At 34.8% G+C, this 7,948-nt stretch overlaps 1 protein-coding gene across 1 annotated transcript in view; it reads right to left on the reverse strand.

Annotated features, from left to right (window-relative positions):
• Smp_150640 (hypothetical protein) overlaps positions 1-7,690 on the reverse strand; it is a 63,164-nt gene extending 55,474 nt beyond the window's left edge. Inside the window, exon 1 of the mRNA XM_018790668.1 lies at positions 7,531-7,690. The gene's annotated coding sequence lies outside the window, so the exon portion shown is untranslated. The remainder of the gene's footprint in view (positions 1-7,530) is intronic.
• Between the last annotated feature and the right edge of the window lie 258 nt (positions 7,691-7,948).

Genomic DNA, 7,948 nt, shown 5'->3' on the forward strand with positions numbered 1-7,948 from the left:
ATAATTACCGAATAAACCTTTTTCTGGTTAGCGTTTTTTTTAGCGAATTGGTTTTCTACGGGATGGGATCGCTAACCCCATGCCCAACCCTCTTCCTGTAATCGGGCTTGGGACCAAAAGTGGCCCCCGGAGGAGCTACAGGCGGGTAGAACTAGAAAGGAAGGCCCAGGACAGAGTGGGTTAGAGAATGCTGGTCGGCGGCCTATGCTCCATTGGGAGTAACAGACGTAAGTAAGTAAGTAATATGATTACCGAAAATGAGTAAATTACTTTAATTTCATCAAATTAATTTCTATGGTATCTACTTGTTAGATTATTGTGAATCTACATTAGCCTCAGATCTGATAGGAGAACAATGTACCATCTGCATAACATACTATAATACAATCATTCACATGACCAGTATCAGTCAATATACAATCCACCAATCGACATGATCAGTGATAATTATCTTATATTTGACATAGATGTTCAATGTTAGAATAGTATCCAGGGTAACAAAGAATTTAACATGGTTAACTATCAAAATTCTAATTTCCTTATAACTTAAGTATTATAAGGTTATAATTAAAATTAACCATGTGATCATAAGTTGATGTAATTAAGAAGTAATTATTATCTGAAAGAGGGGGGGGGTTGAAGATTATAATATTAATTTCAATAATTGAATTCATGAGTTGAATAAAGCTAGACTATCATGGAAAACCTGGAAGCATTAGACAGCCTTTTCGTTCTATTGTGGAACTCCTCAGCAGTGCGCATTCACGATCTCGCCTCACAAGATTCGAACTCAGAACCTATCCGTTTCGCGGGCAAGCATTTAACCTCTAGACCACTGACCCTACCGGCATCCAACGATGTTGATGTCTAACTTCAACCGATCCACGAAATTGAGTGACACATCTAACAATGTCTTTATTGAGTTAATATCTCACAACAGACCTGTTTGAACTCAACTGGTCACTACTTCTCACTAGAACTCCAAGAAATACCTCATCAAGCCAGTCACTTATAAATGAATTAATTAAAACAATAAAATATTTACAAATTTATATATACAGGAAATTAAAGAAAATGGATATAAGAGATAATTGTAAACACTTCAACTTGACTATTAACCTTATTTCTAATATACAACTATAACTAAGATACATCTTAATTCATTTGGTATTGTTTACTTGATGTTCAAGACTGTAATTGGCATATATATATAGGCATCCTGTATCGATTGATTCAATATTACCTTAAGCAAAGATTGATGATGGATAGCAGTAGAATCCAATTTGACACATCCGTTTCGTCCTTAGTTTTAGACTCATCAACCGGATATACTTTTAACCCCAAAGTTGATATTCACTCTAAGATTTAAAATGGATAGCAATAGAATTCAATTTGACACATGCCTTTCGTCCTTAGTTTTAGACTCATCAACTGGATATACTTGACTCTCAAAGTTGATGTTAACTCTGAGACTTGAAACCCAATGCTGTTCGTTTAAAATGTCATCACCTTATCCATTTAGTTACTATGTCCTGATAGTTACATCTAATTAAAACAAATAATGAGTCATTAAAACTAGGTAAAGATAAGTGATATAGGTATGTATGTATGCATGTATATAGATGAAGAAACAATTCAATGATCAACGTTCCTAATTGAAAAAAAGTGAACTCAATCCCCATTTGAATGCTCATTAAAACAAAAACAAAACAAAACACTTTTAATTGGGTGTATTTTAAATGTACCATTATGTCAATGATGAATCATATTCATGGTGAAAATTACACCCCTTAAATTAAAAAAAAAGAAAAAAAATTAGGGAAAAAATCTTTTTTTTTGTTTTTCTTTTGTCAAATACAAAAAAAAATGGATGTTCCCTTTTTTTCTTTTTTTTCTTTTCTTACTGTTATTAAAGAAAAGAAGTCATTAGTAACTATGAGACAAAAAAACAAGTGTATATTGTTCAATTTAATGAGATAAATTAAGGTTTAACTTAACTTATATGATAGATTATGATTGTGAAGATAAATAGATTCAATAGTTGAGATCATGAGTCAATTGAAGTTAGATCACCATGGAAAACCTGAAAACACTGGACGGCTGTCTTGTCCTATTGTGGGGCTCCTCAGAAGTGCGCATCCACGATCCCGCTTCGCGAGATTTTAACCCACGACCTATCAGTCTCCTGTGCGAACGCTTAGCCTCCAGACCACTGAGTCGGCATGCAATGTGGTTAATGCCTAACTTCAACCAATCCACAAAGTGGAGCAACTGTCGACCATTATCTTCAGTGAGTTACTGCCTCACAACAGACATATGTTGGACTCCACTGGTCATGGTCGTCCATTGCCTAACCTCTAGACCACTGAGCTAGTATCTAACGGTGTTAATGTCTAACTTTAACCAATCCACGAAATTGAGTGACACAGCCACCAATTTTTTCAGTGCGTTACCATCTAGTGCTTCCAGGTTTTTCATGGTGATTTAGCTTCTATTGACTCATGATCTCAACTACTGATATTACTATATTATCCACGAAACCCCTACTGATAAAAAAATTCAGTTAAAAAAAAGACCAGAATTGAAAGATTTTAAAGTAATATTGACTATAACCAAAATACCCTGGTACGACAGAGAATTAGGAGAGTTTACTTCAGCTCTTCAAATGCTCTCACACGGCCACGCGTATACAATCACCACCCGGGAAGTCCTACTCAATGCTGTCTTGTAGTGGTGGGGTGTTGTTTACGAAATTGAGAGGACGAAAAGTGAATATCTGATGCTTAAACGATTTGGTGGATATGAAGGAGTTGGTAAACCACAATTTTATACTAACAGCGCACATATGCTGCAGGATATTGAAAGAACAAAAGGTGTATAAATCAATCATTGGTCACTGGCTACCATGGAGCTGTATCTCCTGATGTTGTTCCAATACCTTGTGGATCAGACTTTTAGGTTTATGTCTACGGGTGTAACCTGTTAAGAAAACCACTAACTTCCGTCTAGTCACCCGGTCAGTAACACAGTCCACACCACAAGTCAATTGACCTGTGTGGCACATATGTATTCCATACCCTCTTTGTACCAATATTTATATGTTCAAATAAATGCTAAATAATAATAATGAATAATTGATCTTATTTTCAATGGTTATTTGTTTCTCATAATGCTGTATGATCTAAGAACTTAATCACTAGATAGAAAACAATTACCAATAAGATATATGTGAAGTAGTCAAATAAGAAGGTTAGAAATAACTGATACCTTCCAAAAGATTTAAAATCTCAGTCAGAGATATTACCATTGAACAATTTTCATTCAACCTTTCATTCCTATTAGTTTATGGAAATCATATCTGGTTCAGGGTAGGGCAGAACATCCACTCTATGTGTTCTGCCAAATTCTAATCTTCTGAATTCCTCATGTCTCTATCCTTTTCTTCTTTTTCAAAGTTTATTTCACTGGATTATACTCCTTCAATAACATCTTCAAACTCTTATCTTTCGGATTACTGTTTATACTCTGAATACTTCAACCACTATGGGATTTGAATCGACAACTCCATCTCTGTGCTAATATGGTATGGCAACTCGAACTAATGTACGTAGGTACGTACGAAGTTCTACGTTGTGACTGACTGACTCAGGGTTAGTTGCAAAATGTTGAATAGTGACGAAAAAAGGGGATTTCAAATTTTATGATAATGACATGATTCTTTTAGGATAATTGCTAACTACCATTCGACTTCACCCTAAGACCATATTATCAAATGTTTGTTTCCTAAGATATTTTACTCCATAATTTGTTCATCTGGATTCTGAAAACAGGAAGGACAACAAGTTCATTCTTGTACATCCTCTAGTATTTCTAAAGTTTTAACTTTTTTGAATCTGTAAGATCCTTCAGAATTCTTTCTTTACTTCATATATATATATATATGAGATGTAACTCAACTCTGACATTCGAGGATCAAATCATATGTGGTAAGTAGTCATTAGATTCATCATTGATTGCATTGGATTCAATGCTATTCTTATCAAAGTTTGAGGAAATCAGTAAGTAATCATAGTAACCGCTTTCTTTATTATCCGATGTTAAGGTACATTGAAACAAATGAAGAATCCATCAATCGACTCTGAGTTGTTTTTGCTTAAACTTTTTGATATCAGACTTCATCAGTGATTATCAATTTTTTTAAAAAAAGAACACTTGATTACGGATTGATCTAAGTATATCAGAAGTGGTTTTTTTGGATATTTTTGAGATCACGAATCAATTCAAGCCAGACCACTATGGGAAACCTGGAAGCACTGGACGGCTGTTTCTTCTTATTAAGGGACTCCTCAGCAGTGCCCATCCACTATCCCGCCTCATGAGATTACAACCCAGGACCTATCAGTTTCGTGCGTGGGCATTTAACATCCAGACCACTGCCTCGACAGGCATCCAACAGCGGTAATATCTAACTTCAACCGATCCACAAAATTGAACAACACATCCATCATTGTCTTCAGTGAGTTACTATCTCACAACAGACCTGGTTGAACTCCACTGGTCACTGCTTCTCACTAGACAAAAACTGAAAACCATCAATCATTGGATTGTTGTTTCGTTCTAGTATAGGGCTCTGTAGCTGTAAACACTCATAAGTCCATCAAGAACCAAACTCAGGATCTTTAGTCACAGATGTCATAGCTTAATCTTTTGTGCACTAAGCAACAACTCAGTAGTGTACATGTCTCATTTTATTCAATTCATTATATTATGTGACCATCTTCCATTTTCTACAGTATATAACTTTTTGGCTAGAATCGATTGACGTTAAATGTATACTTCACTAGATTTTGGCTCTGAAATTTATACACCTAACCTGCATTATGCATGAATATCAGGAATGAACGTGATAGAAAACGTTTTCATCCTTCCTATGTTAATTTTTCTTGAATGATAAACCATCTTTAACTGGTCAGAAGACAGTTACTTTATGTTTTCCTATTTTAAGTTCAAAAAACTCTATTCTATTCATGTTGATGAGTGAGTACACTAACATTAAAATGAGAGGATTAAATAGACTATACATCGATCAGCACTCGGTAACTGAGTTCAAGTGAACTTATGGATCAATATTATTTTTCAATTTCAAAAGAAGAAACATATCCGAAATGTACTTAGATACTAATAGTTAAAGTCAATTGTACGGAATTAATTGATTCTTCCTTAAGATAATATGGAAAATTGTTTATAACATTAGAGGATATCCTTCAATCTCTTGGAGTAATTGATCACTCTATCATTGTTTATTTTATTTAAACAAATAAATATTTGGTAAAAAGGGGCACCTGATGCGCCACACAAATCTCATTTGATTTGTGTGAGGGCTGTGATACTACCTGAGTGCCCAAACTGTAGCAGGTAGTTTTCTTAGGGGGACACACCTGGAGACTCTGAGCTAAAGGTCTGATCCAGTAGGCAGTGGAGCATCGTAAGGAGATGCAGTCCCATGGTAGTCGGTGACCAACGATTGATTCATACGCCATTTTTTTCATTCAGGATACTGGAGCCCATGTGCACCATTGGTTTTGAATCAGGGTTTCCCGACTCCCCTGGATAGACTTTCCGTGTTCACGAAGGCAGTTAAAGCGCCGGATATTCGCTTTTCTTCTTCTCAATTTCGTAAACAACACCCCGGTTGAGAGAAATGAATGAGTAGGACTTCCCTTGAAGTCAATAAAGAATCATATTCATAATTTACATGACTAATCATAAGGGGGGCATTGTGGAGATTTTAGTAGTTTTATAATTGAAATCATGCGTCAATTGAACCTAGACCATCATGGAAAACCTGGAAGCACTGGATGGCCATTTCGTCATAGTTTAGGACTCCTCAACAGTGCATATCCACGATCCCGCCACCGGGTTGCTCAATTTCGTGGATCGACTCATAATTTCAATTATAAAAATATATAACTAATGTTTCATAAACGACTGTCTAAAATATTTCTTGTTCAAAACGGTTTTATGTCTTTACATAAATCTATAATAAACGTAGCATGTATGTACGAGTGGAATTCTGGTTGTATTTGTCATTCTATTGGGTATTTGTTAGTTAGATATACTTGAATCCTACTGATAAAGTCAAATACTATAAACAAATTCAGTGTGATGTGGGTTACTTATATCTACATAAGTTGTATATAGTGATGGTCAGGCATAGAATGTATTTTGGAACGCTGGAATGTATCCGGTATATTGGCAGTTGACTGATTGTAAATAGAAAGAAGCATATGTCTTAGTGTGGTATGGGTTACTTATATCCACATAAGTAGTATATGGTGATGGTTAGGCATTGACTGTATTTCAATAGAAGATCGATAAGGAAAGAACGGGAACGAAGCACAATTGGTATGAAAATGCATGAACAATAATAATCGGAGACGATGGACTAATATTTGCAGAAGGAACAGTCAAGATTGGGACAATTGATTGATAGTTGGCAAACTAACTATTACTGTATGGTTATCAGATTTTAGTGAGATAGTCTGTAAATTTCGTGTCAAACACATTCAATTGTCCCCACCGGTGTTTCCTTCATTACATTAGCTTCCATTAGGTAAACATAATCTATAAAATCTACCATAAACTTATATCTATAGTTAATAATATCATGATATTCATTCAGAATAGAGACTAATCAAATTTACTCCTAAAACTATTGATAACAGTCAATGAATGCAAATCTTTTAAAATAGATACTTTTGGATGCCGTTTCAGTGGTCTACACTTTAAGGGTTCACATTTAAGATCAAAAGTCTTCGGTTCAAGTCCCACATGTGCGCGATCGTGGATACATACCGCTGATTCATCTCAGACTAGGACGAAATGGTACAAGCAGCTTAGATTCATTCAAGAATTCAATTATGAAATATCAGAAAGGGGGGTGGAGATTATAATGACTTCAATAGTTGAATTCATCAGTTGAATAAAGTTAGACCACTATTGAAAACCTTGAAACCCTAGACAGTCATTTCGTTCTAAAACTATTGATAACAATCAACAAATTCAAATATTTTCAAATCAAATTTTTATCAAAAATTGTTAGACAATAACACTTTTGGATGTCGTTTCAGAGGTGTACAAATTAAGGGTTCACATGTAAGATCAAAAGTCTTCGGTTCAAGTCCCACATATGCACGATCAGGAATACACATAATTGAGTCATCTCAGACTATAACGAAATGGTACTTCCAGCTTAGATTCACTAATGAATTCAACTATGAAATATCAGAAAGCAGGTGAAGATTGTAGTGACTTCAATAGTTGAATTCACCCTTTGAACAAATTTAGACCACCATTGAAAACTTGAAGAAAATAAACATCCATTTCGCCCTAGTATAATACTCCTCATCGGTGTACATCCATGATCTCACCCATGGGATTCCCACCCTCTCCCCCCCACAAACCTTTCAACTAATAAACATACATATTTACAAAAAAAATTTTAAAAAAACAACAATAATATTGACTTACAAATGATCACCAATTTTGTATTTCAGTAGTATATAACCAAGTCAATATCAATGTTCACTATGATTTGATTGTTGCTATGTATATCGGTTTAGTTAAATGAATAAATGAAAATTTAAAAAAATAAATAAATATGAACTATTGACTATTGAATATAAAACAAGTGATACTACTAATTCATAGTAGATCTTCTTTAGAAAGAAGAACAAAACACCCAATTGGTTCTAATCAATGGTTCGTAACTTTTTTATTTATTCTCAAATTGACCAATCATTCAACGAGTTTGGTTGTTACTGTCCTTGTTGTTGTTGTTGTTGTTGGTGGTGGTGGTGGTGGTGTTGGTGTTGTCCTTCCTATGACTTGTATTCTCTTAGAATTCGGTAAGTATATGTCTGTCTATGAATGTGTGTATAGTCTATTG

Source organism: Schistosoma mansoni (assembly GCF_000237925.1).
Source record: "Schistosoma mansoni, WGS project CABG00000000 data, supercontig 0041, strain Puerto Rico, whole genome shotgun sequence".
NCBI lineage: Eukaryota > Metazoa > Platyhelminthes > Trematoda > Strigeidida > Schistosomatidae > Schistosoma > Schistosoma mansoni.